The sequence below is a fragment of the Pimephales promelas genome, chromosome 24 (assembly GCF_988280905.1).
Source record: "Pimephales promelas chromosome 24, fPimPro1.hap1.1, whole genome shotgun sequence".
NCBI classification, from domain to species: domain Eukaryota; kingdom Metazoa; phylum Chordata; class Actinopteri; order Cypriniformes; family Leuciscidae; genus Pimephales; species Pimephales promelas.
Genome location: NC_142792.1, coordinates 15,139,827 through 15,156,527, shown reverse-complemented (window position 1 = coordinate 15,156,527; position 16,701 = coordinate 15,139,827). Strand labels below are relative to the sequence as shown.

Genomic DNA, 16,701 nt, shown 5'->3' with positions numbered 1-16,701 from the left:
TCTCAGTCTCACCTTTTTTTTTCCCTCCAAGGCAGAAACAGACTTACATACTTTTGCATCCACCCTTCAGTGATCGCTCATGTCAACGAAAACATTTAACTGAAGAATTTGAGACCAAGAAAAGTAATCAGAAAAACCCACTGCCTGCAGCACTTTTAGTCTTTTATTTCATGTTGCCGCCTTCTCTTTTTCTTTCACTCTCACACACAATGTTCTTCTCTCCACCCCAGCCCAAAGGTGCCCACTCGAAACCTTAAAAACACCAGAGAGGTTAAAGGTCATGCATTTTGGTGATAATATGTGCTTTTGTTCAAGTGGTTCGTGAGAAAAAGAGTCCTGGAAACCTGGGAAGGACACGTCAAATCAGTGTGTATGCCATCACACTGACCTCAGGTCAGTGTTAATGAGAGGTCAGGCCAGGTAGAGGAGCTGATTACAAAGAAGAAGAGAGAATGGAGGTCAAATATGTTTTTTGCCAGTAAAGTGTAAGTATCAAACTATCAAAGAGAGCCATATTGTCCACTTCGGAGAACACTTTAAAGGTTCTATAAGCGATGCTGGGCCAAAACATTTTTTGTCACATACATCAAACGTCTCCTCACTATCGGCTAGCTGCCTGTCCCCTAAACACACTGTAAAAAAAACGCGGTCTCTGTAGACACCACAGGCTCCACAAACGGCAACAAAAACAATCATGTCTCACCCGGACCACGAAACCTAACAAACAGTGTTCCAGCCAATCACTGGCAAGAAGTATTTGAGGGTGGGTCTGGGGGGTTAGTGCGCGTGCACATGAAGGGTGTGTGTGTGATGGAGAGCAGCGAAGCATCAGAGGGAAGTTTGAAAAATTACCGACACACGACCAAAGAGACGTCGTTCTGAGGAACAAATTAAAAAGAAGGAGTCGGATAAAGAATGTGCGAAGTTCCGAATTTACATCGGTAGCAAAGCTTTTGAACGATGGCGAGAACTCCGGCGGCAGAAGGGCTTCCAGTCCGACATTCAGGTTGCTCTGTTTTTTGCTTGACAGGTGGGTAACGTTAAATTGTTTTTTTTCTTCTAAATTGACGCTTATGTTCGCCAAACCCACACAAGGATATAATTAGCTAGAACTATGCACGTTCACAATTATTTCAGGAAGCACGGAAGGGAGGGGGAGGAGATGAGATGCGGAGGAGGGAGGGTCTAGCTCCGATTTGTTTGAAAATATTCGAACGTCAACACCCAGGATCGCTTTGAGAACCTTTAAGTATGGTTTAAAAAATAAGAGAATATATGAAGAGTTCAGATGCAAAAGCTTTTAAGTGCCATTTGAAATTTTCTTCTAGAATGATCATTTTTATCAAGCTTGTATATTTAAGTTCAGTGGTTTCACTTAAATGGCATTGATAATTACCTATTAATTGTTATTTAAGTGAAATTACTGAACTTAAATATACAAGTTTGATAAAAATCATCATTAAAGAAGGAAATTTTAAATGGCATTTAGAGGCTTTTGCATCTGAACTCTTCATATATATATTTATATATATATACACATACAGTATATACATATAATATATATATATATATATATATATATATTTATTTATTTATTTATATACACTTTATATATATATATATATATATATATATATAAGGGGGAAAAAATGTCAGCGTGATAAAACTGCCCAAAATTTGTCATTGAACATAAACTTAATTATGTTTATGAATTAGTAATCCATTATATTTGTTAAAACAACACTTTTTCCTTGAAAATATATATTTAAAATTATATGCTTCATTACATATGCTTATATATAGATATGTACGCAAATGCTGGTATATATGTTGTGTGCGTGCATGTGTCTGTATATATATTTTTTATGTCTATGTACATATATCTGTATTCTATATATATATATACTGTATATATATTAGGGCTGGGTAATAAAAAATACGGTTCGTATTTTTACGAACCGATATCGATTGTTAAATCTCAAGAATCGATTAGTCATCCTGTTTCATTTGAATGAATGGGACATTGTATCGCGGCTGCGCGCATCCAAAAAAAGAAAAAAAATTGCAATAATCTTTGTCCTTTGTTACTATTGATATGAAACAAAGCCTCAATTTTCAAATTACGTCCATTTTCTTTAGAAATTCAAAAACATAAATAGCGTTTTGGCGCTGTGGCGTGAGATCGCTCTGGCGCAGCTCAAGAGAAACAGCAGCGCTGATCTCTCTTCCGGGTTAATAATACCAGTCACAGCGCGAAATAAACATGAATGAGCATCTGAAAGTGTGTTAAAGATAGAGTACAACTTATCGAAATCCGTATCATGTCACATTGATTCGCTCAATCAGCGTTTCAACCGTGGAAAGATGTCAGTTAAGCAGCTTGTAATCAATATATCGTCATATTTACCTCAGAAAACCCACATCAACTTGTTAGTCAGCAAGAAAAAATAACTCTAGAGAGGAGCATTTTGCTAAATATATACCTACACCATATTACATGCATTATAATCTTAATGTTCTTTAATATTTAATGCATATTTTAATAAATCTGGCAAGTTTTTATGACAGCCACCATTTAAATGTTTATATTTCATATGATCTACTTATTATAAAAAATAAATAAAAGTGTAATTTAAGTGTTTGTATAGCTACAAAACAGTTGATTATTACCTTCATATTAGGCTAATGAAGCCTATAGGCTACAACTAGACTCCCATAGTTTACAGTATTAGTTTAGAGATTTGATTCCCTTGAGAAAAATGGCAATTTATTGTAACTGATATCCAAAATAATCGAATCGTAATCGAAATCGAATCGAATTGCAAGCTTGTGAATCGAAATCGAATTGTGAAATTTGTCTCAATACCCAGCCCTAATATATATATATATATATATATAAATAAAAGCTGGGTTTTTATTAAATGGAATGACAATTCAAAGCAAGATGGATTTCAACAAAGGCCATTTTCCCCTTTTCTTTATTAAGGACATTAAATGTAACTCACTCAATATTATAAAGCTTGCAAAGCTTTCTTATTCATGCCAGCAGTTTGCAGTTCTTTATTCACATGGGACTCTGAAGTGAAGCCATGAATTAATGTGGGCTACATCCCTGCTGCTAGATGGTCTGTGAAAACAATTTCTTTTAACATGATAACTGTAGAGCGCTTTGAAGATTAAAAGCTGTTTACGGTTAAATTGCACTTTGGTTTTGCTCTGGGTTTGATAAAGCTCTCATGGTCTGCAAAAACAGGAGGAGCGCTCCTTTGAAGATATGTGGGCATATGGCTTATCAAGTATTCAAAAATAAGATTTAAACAAGTTTTGGCATTCCTCGTAAAAATTGTGGAGAAAGTGGGAAAAACAGCAATTCTGTGAAATCGTCTTTGCTGAAAGATTCAAAAGGATGAAATTCTTTGGGATTCTTGTAGGAGGACGAAATGTAAAGCAGCGCTTGATGAGATTATGGGGGGGGGGGGGGCTTCCACGCCATGATTTCCACATGCCTCAGGTCTCTCTGTGACACCAATATGATTCAGCTATTCGACACCAGTTATAATTATAACTCATTATGAAATTCAGTATTCAGCTCTAATATTGATTGTGTCAGCTAAAGGGCTTTTGTCAGGTTCTAAAAGGCCACAGGATTTCCTTTAAAATAAAATCTGTTTTTGTTTTTTTTTTCAGGCAAAGGTTTTAAATTTTATCTTTTTGAATGAATGAATGAATGCCAGTATCCACATCGGCGCGGTGACTGACAGCCTCCTCAAACATTGTGTTCATCCACACTGTGCCGTGTCGAAGGTGTCATAGTACAACTCACGTTAAGTTAAGAATTCCGCGAATGACTGCAATTGCAGATTTCAAACAGAGATGGCGACAAAGAGAAAAAAGCGCCGGACTGCTGCTTTAATAAGGGGTGATAATTCAATTGGAAATCTGTATTTTCTCTCACTGATTCACAATCCTTTCAATACAACCCAGAGACATGGCACGAACACTAAATATGTCATTGTGACATCAACATTTCCATAGCAACAGATCGAACAATTTTCCTTTTGTTCATAATAATTAACTGGAAGGCTGTATTATCCACTTTCCCTCTAAGGAGTCATTTTCTTTTTTTTCATCAATAAAAGGAAAAGTCAAGCCCCTGTGTGATTTGTTTTGAAATTGGACATGCAGATGAAGGTGCGAAGATGATATAAGAATCATTTGGAAGCCTTTTTTGTACATTTGTTTATATTTATATTAAACCTGATCTTATATGAAATGAGTCAAAAACCATTATGCTACTAAATATGACTAGTAATTAACAGTAATGTGATTTGTGTGTGTACTGTTTTGATTTTGCCAAGTAACTCATTGGTAACAGGAAATAGCATTTATGCTAACACATTCATTACCAATTCAATTTAAGTAACTTTAGATGATGGACACGTCACAATTAAACCTATGAAACAGGTCTCGCTTTGGGAATAACTAACACAAGTTGCCAGTGATGTCAAATATCCATGCAACACATTCCAGCACAGCACCATGTGATAATGCCTTGTTTGGTACCTCAAATCTCCATATTATGTACTAAAAAAAACCAAATGATTTGAACCTGCATGGCCTCTTCAGCATGGTATAAACACACATGTAGCGATAGCGAGGCAAGGTGAGTTTTTCAGCTTGAAGAAAGCAGGCTGCATGAGTGTGTGAGCTTCAGTGATAACAGTCATAAAAGCATTGCTCTTTTTAAGCATGGATTATGGACTGCAGCTTTATGAACACAGACTACATGACCCAATTCAAATGTGAAGTCTAATTCAGTGAGTGAATCAGCCCCGGCTATAGTATGAAGACTGATAGACATTAAAAAAAATAATCTCTAATCTGTTCTCTATAGCTCAACCATTAAACAACCTTTTCTTTCCCTTTCGCCTCTTTATATTGGACCATTGCTCTTTTTCTGGTCTGTAGGAACATTGCCAACTTACCAGTAATCATCAACTAATGAATTCTCATAGAGGAATTGAGATCCACTCTGCATTATGCTAGAGTTATATAACAGAAACAAAATGCATATGTTAGTAGTATTGAGTCTCTCTTTCAACTTGCATACAGATCCAAACACATGCATAAGGATGACTAGAACAAACTAGAGCCAGACCGATATATCGGCCGGCCGGTATTAGACATTTTCCAAAATATCGTTATCGGCAGTTATAATGGCCGATAAATGAATATTTCAAAAATAAAATAAAAATGGACGAAACATGCTTCAATTATCTCTCCTTGGCCTGTTAAATTTGCAATTTGCAGTATGACGTTATTGCTAAATTATGGCTCATCATAGACTAGCTAACCTGACATTGTAATTATAAGGTAGCTTATAAGGCAATGTAGAGACTAATTATTATTTTATTTATCAGAACTTCAATATATTTTGACGTTCTTCTGTTCTGTTGTGACAATAAAAGAAACAAGTTTTTTTTTTAAATGCTTTATCATATTATTTCAGTTAAAACTCATAAATAACTACAAATAACTATGTTAGGGAAATCTGTTAATGTTTTGTTGCGCGTTTCTTAAAAAAAAAAAAATAAATAAAAAAATATCGGCCGATATATCGGAATATCGGATTTTAAACCCAAAAAAATATTTGTATCGGTCTTCAAAATCCTTTATCGGTCGGGCTCTAGAACAAACCATAACAATGTTTATCGCTTATATAGTGTACCATGAAGATGCATCCACTGACACAGGCAAACAACACAGTGATTGACATGTTTAAAGTCATGTCCTGAATATGCATATGCACCATACAAACCTAATCAAGCTCAAAATGCATTTGGAACTTAATTTTCATGTTAAAGTTCCTCAAAGTATCTTCTTTTGTGTTCCAGAGAAGAAATTCATTCAGGTTTGGAACAACAACAACATAAGGATGAGTGAATGATGACCATTTTCATTTATGGACAAACTAAACGGTCAATATGAAAGGGATACTGAAAATGAATCAGCCGTCCCATTAAACACACACACACGTTGTCCCATTCCCCAAACGCCCTGAATGGGAAATGTATTGAAGAGACAGTGATGTCATGCTGTGGATCAATATGATGAAGGTCTTAATGTAATTCAGCTGGAGTGGTACACACAGCACTGAAGGGCGTATCTGACTGCAGCTGAAGCTTTCCCTTTAACACACACACACTTACAGATTGTCTCACGTGTACACACACACACACAATTAGCCAAATGTGCTCATGTGTCCGAATGATCTGATCGGGGTCATGTGTCTGAGTGCAGTGCCCTGATTGTTCGATGATCTCACCTTGAAGGTCTTCAATATGAGATAGAACAGAGAAGTGTGGGTGCACGTATTAGCATGATGTGGGTTTAGCGTTTTTTAACTCGCCAGTGTATTAAAAATTGCATGTGATCCAAAGCACTTTTTTTCTACCGTCATCATAAAAGACAAATGGTTTCTGTCATCCCTCTCCCTCTCTTGCTCATCATTACATCATCCATTTCAAATATTTATTAACAAGTTTGTCATGCTAGCCAACCAGTGTACATCTGTGAAAGAGAGAATGAGAGAGTGTGTAAAAAGAAATAGAAAATAGTAAAAAGGATAGAGACCAAATAACAAAATGTCTGTTTGCTGATTGGTCAGTTTCTCTCTTGACTTTGTTTCAACACAAAGCAAAAACACAAGTCATATTAGCTCTGTTCCAAAACATAAGTTATCAGTGTATATATAGGTGTCCTAATCATAAAACCTCATTAAAAAAAACTACATAGGTAACATCCATGGGCATCGATTAGGTTCAAATAGTGCTCCAATAGAGTTTTATACAGTATGCAAACAAAGTGATAAGCATACAAAATAAACCACACTCTCAAATATTGGGCAAATCTCCCACTTAAAATTACATTTAAACTATCTTAATTAATATTGTTTTGTATTTAATAGCAAATTGAATGCATTTTAGTTAACTTAACTCACTAAGCTAGTCGCAATGCATTCTAGACTGATTTTTTTCACAGGAAGGATGTATGTGATGTCAACACCCGCTCATGACAATTTGCAACTCTTACGTTTTTGCGAATTGGTGGCTAACTTATATGAATGTGTTTGTTTCTGTGCAAACTGGAAGTTTGGAAGAATTGATACATTCAGGAGTGTGATTTTGATGTGCAACATGCTGTTTAGGTACGGTAGGTAGCTTACAAGGTTTTGAAACAAAACCCCTGTTTATGCATGGAGCAGGCATTGAATGAATAAAAAGTGCAGCATGTATTCTAGCTTTAAAGGAATACTCCACTTTTTTTGGAAATAGGCTCATTTTACCACTCCCCCAGAGTTAATCATTTCAGTAACCAGACACACTGTAAAAAATGATTTAAGTAAATACTAGTGAAAAAAACCAATGTAATTTACTTGAAAAAGTTAGTTCAGGCAAGAATTTAAAAAACTAAGTAAATTCCATATCAGTACTTAATTCAAGCGAGTAGAAATGAAAGTGTAATATCAACTCAATAAAATTAAGTAAAAATTACTCAACTTTTCTGATACTGGGGTTCCCATCATGCACTGGACCTTGAATAATTAATGAGGTTCATTTTTCACTGGTTTCCAGCTGTATTTACACTGTTTTATCATTGATTTTTGTTTTCAGGATTAGTAAATTGCCATTTTGTGACATTTCGAGTACATTTTTTGCTTAAAACGACACATTCAAACACAAAAACGATCCATCAAATGTTACCACCATTGTGTATTGTCTACCAAGTATTGAGGTGTTTGCATTCACATGAGGCTTAAAGTCTGACATGATGTATATATAAATTACTTAGATGATCTAAGTAAAGCACATACTATAAATGACTAATAAAATTCAAGATAATTGTTTTAGTGAAGTGTAATACAAAGGCAAAGGAAATCGGTATTAATCAACCTTTTACAAGCCGAGTTAAAATTACTTATTTTTTGTAAAGTTTACTTAATTCCACATTCCAAGTAAATTTAACTTAAAGATTTCTAATTAAAGCTACTGATAAATATGTTTAGGTTTTTACTTGGCAAATCTTTGTAAATTTACTAGCATTTTCTGAGTGAGATCGTTTAGCAAGGTTTTTTCAAGTAAATCCTACTCCAAATTTTTAACAGTGCAGTTTTTCTCATTGACTTCCATAGTAGGAAAAAAATATATAGAAAAAATATAATATAATATATAGCTGAATGGATTCGAAAACGGTAAAACTCAACTGTTTAACTCTGGGGGAGTGGTAAAATGAGCCTCTTTCCAAAAAAAAGTGGAGTATCCCTTTAAGCATTAAAAGTTTATTGCGGTTTCTCAGCTGAACAGAATGTATAATACGCTTTCTCATGCCATTTACATTACAGGATGTAGGTGTAGGGGTGGGGGATAACTGGAAATGACCTTCACGCTGTCAGGCGGCAAGAAGACAACCACTGTTTTCACACCACCTGCACTAGTTACAAAAAAAGGTGCAAGTACTCCAAGGAAGTTTGTATTTATGAGTTACTTATAAGCTGTGTTCAATTCACTTTGGTTGGAGTATGCTGTTGTACCAGTTCTACAAAAAATACAGCAAGATTATTTAATGCTACTTATACAAAATGTATACATATATATATATATAGAAAGGTTTCTACTTGTAATTATGATTTTATGGTGGGATCCAACTCATGAATATGACGTGACATGACTTGAATGCACCATTAAACCAACCAAGGTTTGTAGGGCTTAAGTGCCCAAAAACCCTCTAAAACCAGCAAACCAAACCAGCCTGACCTGGCTGTGAGACCAACTAGGACCAGCAAACCAGCTTAGACTGGTTTAAATGTCGTTGTTGTTGTTGTTGTTTTAGCAGAGTGGATTGCATGAAACTCCAAATTAATTGAAGCCAATAGTTTGATGTTAGCATGTCGCTAAGCTAATTATGACAAATATAAAAGCATATAACCAATATAAAGCTTAGAGACTAAGACTAGCCAGCTTACAGTGAGTTGTTTTTTTCAGCAGGGTGGATTCTGTCTGAGCTATAAACAATTTTCAAGGGGGTTGGCTGACGGTCTTTGTCACCATCCTAGAAAGAGATCCCGTGCCCTGCCATCTGAAAGCCCCCTTTCTTCAGCCAGTGGCAGGAGAAACCATGTCTGTGTCACATCATTCTTCCCAGTCCAAAAGCCAGCTCTTAACTCTCACAAGCCAAGAGACATGAAAAGACCCTCTCAAATGAACAGGGTTACAGTTCAGAGTGGCAGAACCTTCCAGAAGTCTTCATTGACCAGCGCAGCAGACAACAACAATGACTGTCTGTGAATCTAAAACACCCTCGCCTTTCCTTTAGTTTACGGCCACCACATTTACGTAGTCTACCGCTCCCAGCACACATACACACACAGACGCTTGCCCGCATACACACATCTGTAGTAACAATGGCCGCCTTTGCTCACGCCCCCCACATGCCTTCTGCCTCTCAATAGCCTGGTTATACCACCAGCCAAATACCCTCCTCTAATAGTTCACACACACAAACAGAAGTCTGATAACCAGGCACAGCTGGCACTATGAAAAACATGTGGGCATGAGAAAAAAAAGTGACTTAAAAGTAAAAACCAGCAAAGCAATGCTAGAGATCGAGAATATTAGAGAAACAAGAGGGGGAAAAAAGAAAGAACTTAAAGACCGCTAATGCTAATGGCTAATAGCTAATCATGCTAGTTCTTCTTTCACTTGAAGAAACAAAAACATACACAGCGTATGGAAAATCTCGAGCACATTTGTAAGAGGAACTAAGACGTAGAGCACACACTTTCAGTTCCTTGTTTGTCACACACACATGTAGAAACACGAACATTAGCTGTAGCATAACAACAAACTTGGAAACCTGAGATATAGGGGAGTGATGCACATGAAGTGACATTTGTTATATTTCCTCATCATCCCAAACCCATCTTGTTAGCTGATTAGTGATAATGCAAGGTTCGTTTTTTTACGGCTGATATTATCATCTGTGTTTGTAAACAGCCCGAGGGCATCGACCACAATGCCGTTCCAAACACACCCACTTGTGCGGCTTCATACGAATCTACAGACAGAATAAACAACATACCAAAAACATCTCTATTAGAAAAAGAAAAACTTCCAACTTTCATTGAGGAAATGCTGGAGAAAAAAAAACTAGCCTGTTAAAAAACAACCAGTTTGTTGGTTTTGTTTGGTTCAAGCTGGTCTAAAAATTCCCAAAAACCAGCCACCGAACCAGTTGTCAGACCAACTACGACCATGGTTTATGATTCGTTTATTTCAGCCGGGTTGATTTTCAGGGTTCTAGTTTTTGTTTATTTCTCAGGCAGGCACATACACGCATATACAATAAACAATCAATTCACCTCCATTTACAGTATATAGCGCTTTGAACAATATAGCGCTTTACAGTGATACTGATAATAGGAAATTAAAGTAACAGAGATTGTTTTGGCTTTACAGCAGCTGCAAACACGCAAAAATGCAAACACCACCATCAGGACAACAGATCTTTTGCAAAAACAAGCCTCTAAGGGCAAACACCACTATACAAGGACTGCACATCTGTTGTAATGCGTTTTCTATCTGTTATTTTGTCATATAAAAAGCCGCCTAACGACGTTATCAGATCATTCCTAGCCGAGCGGCCCGAGTCTCTTGTGCTACCTGAATACCACTGGGTGTGTCGGCCCTGTCCGTGCTTGTATATCGCGCCCGAGGGGAAGAACAGGGAAGATAATGCGCTTGTGTAGCCCAAACAGAGTTCTGCGTAATATAAACACTGAAGGGGCCAAAAAACAGGAAGATGTGTGTTTTTCTGTATGGGTATTTTCAGGGTGCGAGAGCTGCTGAATCAGGGTTTTTTTATTTGTTGCCATAACAGCCCTGAAAGCTCTTCACTTTCTGTGGAAAAAGTACAGTTTTGAACACACCAGCTTTCCTCCACTGTGGGCTGGTTGTCGTTTAAAGTGGTGGTGATGTGTATGTGGGAAGACTGTAAAGGTATTTTGAAGATGAAAACATCCACCCATGAGTGTGTGAGTCATTGCACATGTGTGACAGACAGCTGGAATAAGCAGCTGTTCTTCCGAGAGCTATGCTAACCCACTCATGTGGCTGCTCTCACAAACACACACACACACACACACAATAGCTCCGTTCTGTTGGGGAGCTTTGTCAGTTTTGCTTTGTTGCTTAATGCAGTCTTGGAGACTGTTTGTTCATTTCTACAACATGTCTTATTAAGTTCCGTATTAATTACAAAGTAATAGTGACCTATAAAGCCCTAAATGGTCTAGCTCCTGTGTACTTAATGGACCTTCTAACGCCCTACAATCCATCGCGCTCTTTAAAATCACTAAATTCAAGGCTTCTGGTCATTCCTAGGATATCTGAGGCCCCGTCCACACTACTGCGTTTTCGTTTAAAAACGGAGACCTTTTGCTACGTTTGCACCTCCCGTCCACACTAAAACGGGAAAAACGAAGACCTAAAATGGAGAAGTTTAGAAACGCTGCAGGTGCGTTTTGAATATCCGGAGGGCGTTTTAGTGTGGACGAGACAAAACGGTGAACTTCAGAAACGCTGACGCAGAGGCTCACGCTCGGCTCTATGATTGTGTGTTATCAGTCATGATGTTTCCTTCCCTGATTCGTCATTCACTGTTTACACCGGCACGCGCATGCCCAGTGTTGGTGAATGGTCACGTGATCCGCGTTTTCAGTCGTTTTAATGTGGACGGAGATCGTTTCTAATACGCAGATAAAACGCTGGTGTGGACGGAGATCGTATTCGTTTTAATTCTCCGTTTTTAAACGAAAACGCAGTAGTGTGAACGGGGCCTTAGTCTACTAAACAAGGCCATTCTCGCATTTAGCTCCAAAACTCTGGAATAGCCTTCCTGATATTGTTCGAGGCTCAACGGCTGTAAAGAGCGATATGTTACGCCCTACATTATTACATGATTAGCTAAATGTATTTTTCCTTGTACATTTCTGAAATGCACTTTCTGTAAAGCTGCTTTGAAACAAGACGTATTGTGAAAAGCGCTATACAAATAAATTTGAATTGAATGTCTAGCAATTGAAGGCAGAAATATTACATGAAAGTAGATTTAACACAAAATAATATTGTGGACAATAAGCCCATATCTACATCTAAATTCAAAATAATGAAAAATATTTTACATTTTAGAGAGACACTTAGCCACTAGGGGAGATATTGTTGGTTGCAATGCATTCTGGGATTATAATTTTTGTCTGCAAACGATGATGCTGCATTAGATTTCTAAGGGAATTTTCACACAGAACCCATTTTTGTATTACATTGCAGTGTTGTAGTCGAGACCACCTCACTCGAGTCCGAGTCGAGACCGAGACCAGAGAGAGTCGAGTCCGAGTCAAAACCGAGTCCATAGAGAGTAGAGTCTGAGACCAGAGACGGTCGAGTCCGAGTCGAGACCGAGACCAGAGAGAGTCGAGTCCGAGTCAAAACCGAGTCCATAGAGAGTCGAGTCCGAGTCGAGTCCGAGACCAGAGACGGTCGAGTCCGAGTCGAGACCGAGACCAGTGAGGGTTGATCTAATTTACTTTTATTTACTTAGAGAATTCCTTTTTTTTTTTTTTTTTTTTTACTGAGTTTAAAAAATATGATCAGTTTAGGGTAAAAAGGCCACATAGTAGGTGGTGTTGAAAGTAATTTTATTGCAATTTGTCATGCACAGTTGCGCACTAGAAAATCACCAATCACTGGGCGTGTCAATCAATTTAAAGAAATATTGTATTAACATACATTAATAATCATGAAAAATATTTTGAATTGAACTCGAGTGGACTCGGGAATAAGTCTGAGTCCTAAAAAAAAAATGTTCGAGTACGAGTCAATTCCGAGTCGAAATGCACACGAGTCCATGACAAGACCAAGACCATTAAAATATGGTCTCGAGACCGAGTCCGGGACGAGTCCGAGTCTCGAGTACTACAACACTGTTACATTGCACTGCATTTCCATTGCTTTTGCACTTTGACCTTTGCATTTGCATCTTACGCAGCGTCTCGCGTATGGCACAATGTTATAGAAAAGCGAACCTCAAGTTAAAAGTAACTTTGACCTTTGCATTTGCATCTTATGCAGCATCTTACATATGGTATAACCTCAAGTTAAAAGTTTAAAGACCATATGTTTATTCCCTATTCCACTCCACTGCAAGTGTCTAACATTATTCAAAGCAAAAACGTGCTCTATGTGAGACTCTTTCTTTAAGCCAAATGAACTAAGAAAGCTTTGCATTAGCACTCGAGGCAAACCCAGCACTCAGTGTTTGAGTATGTATCTCACATGCACTGTCTACATGTGGATTCAAAGCTCTCTCCTTTCTTTTTGCCCTCTTTTGGTTTTTGTCTCACAGCTGTTTTTTTGAATGCATCTCTCTGACTTTAAATAAGCTTGAGGTCAGCGGTCCAAGACCGCCAGTGGCTTAACTGAACAGAGGGTCCCATTAAGGCCCGTAAGGCTCACAGCGCCCTGTAAGATGACATTTGACCTTCTGCAATGCTAATAATCCTGCAATTGATTGGCTATCTGGTTCATTACCATTTCACAGCACTTAAATTCTTTGTATGCAGAGCAATTCAAATGTGGAAAAAGAGATTTAGCAAGAAACCAGTAAAAATATTCATATAAATAGTTTTGGCAAGGACATTCGTAATTGTTCAACTCGCAGGTTTAGAGGATTTTCGGTGTTTATATCACATTTTACAACATGCAATGAGGCAACCAAGCATCTCTGCACGCTGGTAATGATTATAGCCTAGTTTGTGTTTCAGAGAGTGTGAATACTAGTATGATTAGGACTGGTTAAGTTTTGCACTTTTATACTCTCACACACACACAAACAAATTATTTTTGACAGTTATAAGTATGAATAACAAGAGACGCCTCCTCATCTTAGCCAGAGCGGCTAGAGAGAACTGTGCTTTTCCAAACTGCTGGATCCGAATCAAACTCAACACCCTTCTTGTGTGTCAGCACTCATACATGCCATGAACACACCTGTCATGATTGCTCCAAAACACAATGAAAAAGAATAATTCAGCACTCTATCTTTACATGCAACAGGCAGAGCTGCTGGAACATCAACATGACCGCTTACAGCCAGGAAAACAGCACTTCCAGGCTTTGTTGCTACAACACTAGATGGTCTAAAGCCTCTCCCTGAACAGGCCCCAAAACCATTACCATAAATACAGACATGCACGCACATACAAGTAGAGCCGCACCATTCATGTTGTTGTTTTTTAATAGAGATCATGATTCACCCACAATTCTGATTAGACAACTTATATGTCATTTACTTGGTTTTGACAAAATGTTGATTGCTCCAGTAATTTGAATTAATATATTTTTGTAAGTGAATGATTCAATGACTCACTTGTTTCATCACTGGATGAATCTGTGTTTTTTCACAAATCTCTTGAATGATTCAATCACATATATATTTTTAACAGTCACTACTGGTGTGACAATGTAAATGATATCTTTATTGGAAGCATCGAGTTGCTTTCAAAAGGTAATTTACTCTTTCTGACACATAAACTTTTATCCCAGTACTTCTGTGATAATTATAATTATTGTAACATTAATGATACTTGTGAATCTGTTTCAATCATATACATGACAACTGCTCTCTCTGGCAGTCACATTTAGGTCACCTATCCATTTAGGTCAATCCAGTCACATTTAGGGATAAGATCGTGAGGTGTGTTTGAATCAAGATTGCGATATTTTAACGGTTACGGGTTATATATTTTTTTATTTATAACTTTTGCATGTATATTTTGCAGATACATTTCTATTTTAAAATGTAATTTATTCCTGTGGTGGCAACGCTGCCTTTTTAATCTTTTTAGTTAATCTTTTTCAAAATTTTTAAATCAAATTTTAACAATGACATACAGAAATCCGTGCTTGATAGCACACCTATCTGCTGCATGCACCATACATACAACAAAACCTCTCAGTAAATTCCACTAAAGTCAAGTAATCAGCTCTTTCACACAACAGATTTAATGCTTCAGTCACCATAGTGATGTACAGTCATTGTGTGAACCACAGAAGAAAAGAATGACTGCGGTAAGGGTGGAGTGGTACAGTTAATAACCAGGAAATGGTTTACATCACTCACAAAAGCCTGTAGATACAAACATCTCAAACTGATATACATGTCCTTTTTATCCGTCCTTTCTTTTTCTATCTATCTGCACCTGGTGTGCCTAATTTAATGCTACAATCCGCATCAGATCCCCATATGTTGGTTATCGTTCACTGGCCCTAAAAAAAAGCCTCCAGCAATGGCTGATTGGATAATAAAATCCAAATAAAACTCCAAGTTATTCTCTGTGTTCCAGGTCAACTTCCTATTCAAAGTCGTATTTCTCTCTGCACGACCAAATGGATGAAACAGAAAAATCCTCTGCCAGTTTCAGCAGGCCACGCTCTCTCTGCCCAAAATGAGAAATCTCTGAATGGAGTGACGGTTCATATCAGCCCTCAAAGGGCAAGACATGAGTCACAAAGTGATGAACAAATTTTGTCTACACTAGCCTAAACTAATTCCCCCACTTCACTATAATGTCATATTAATTATGGTTATATAATTATTAAAACACATAATCTCTCAATAAAAATTAAACACATAAGTGAGTCACTCAATTTCCAAACCAGCTCATACAAGGAAATTTCAGCATTATGGATAATATGGATTTTCCATGATCATCCCTGGCTATGGGTTACATAGCTTGCTCACATGCTTATTGTTTGTCTCCAAGTTAGCTTAGACTGATAGCACTGAATTTATCAGCTGATAAAAGGCGCTGACAAGATACAGTCCTGGGCCACATGAAGACACACTCACACCTTTTTCCATTCTATTATTTGTAGTACATAGGCCTACCTTTTTCTCCTTTCTCGGATTTCAAGGTGGAAATATCTCTTCATACATGAAGTTGATGCAATCCCACAGAGCATTGGTGTGAAACAAGAGTTTTATTTCTCTGATGGATGAGTGAAGAAGTCCATTAACACCTGCAAATGGCCACAAAGAAAAAAACAGAAGGTGACAAACTAAACTGGGACGTTGGTTAGCATTAACCTACAAATGAGCTAAGCTGACTTTTTCTCCTGCAAAACAAAATGTATTACCATATAAGACCTTCGAAACGTGACATGGAAGGACGTGGTTGTCATACATCTGCATCAATGAATATCCATGTTTTTCAGAACATTTTGGAAACAAAGGCCACAAACAACAACAGTCAGTTCCGGTCCTCGAATTTGGTTGGCTGAACGGCTGGTTCTGATCATCGTTTGTTTGTCAGCGTTTAAAAGTTCGCGAAAGGCGGATTTGTTGTGGTGGTGACTTCACTTTTCTTCTTAAATATCAGTAACGCGCTGTAGGTGACGACAAATGATGTTTAATGATGAGCGAGACATTTTCTTAAATGATTCGTTTACAACTAATGTTACTAACTAAATTCATTCGGTTAAGTGAATCGTTCATTTGAAAGATTCGTTCAAAAACATGAATTATGCTGCTTTCACATTCTTTCGGAAATCTCGTAGGCCTACTTCCCAGTTGTGAAGTGCACGCATA

At 37.4% G+C, this 16,701-nt stretch overlaps 1 long non-coding RNA gene across 1 annotated transcript in view; it reads right to left on the bottom strand.

Annotated features, from left to right (window-relative positions):
* The window catches only part of LOC120477058 (uncharacterized), a 101,856-nt gene extending 85,155 nt beyond the window's left edge, over window positions 1-16,701 (bottom strand). The window contains exons 1-2 of the long non-coding RNA XR_016149806.1: window positions 16,251-16,701; window positions 16,003-16,133 (exon numbers count right to left, since the gene is read on the bottom strand). This is a non-coding gene — a long non-coding RNA (uncharacterized LOC120477058). The remainder of the gene's footprint in view (window positions 1-16,002; window positions 16,134-16,250) is intronic.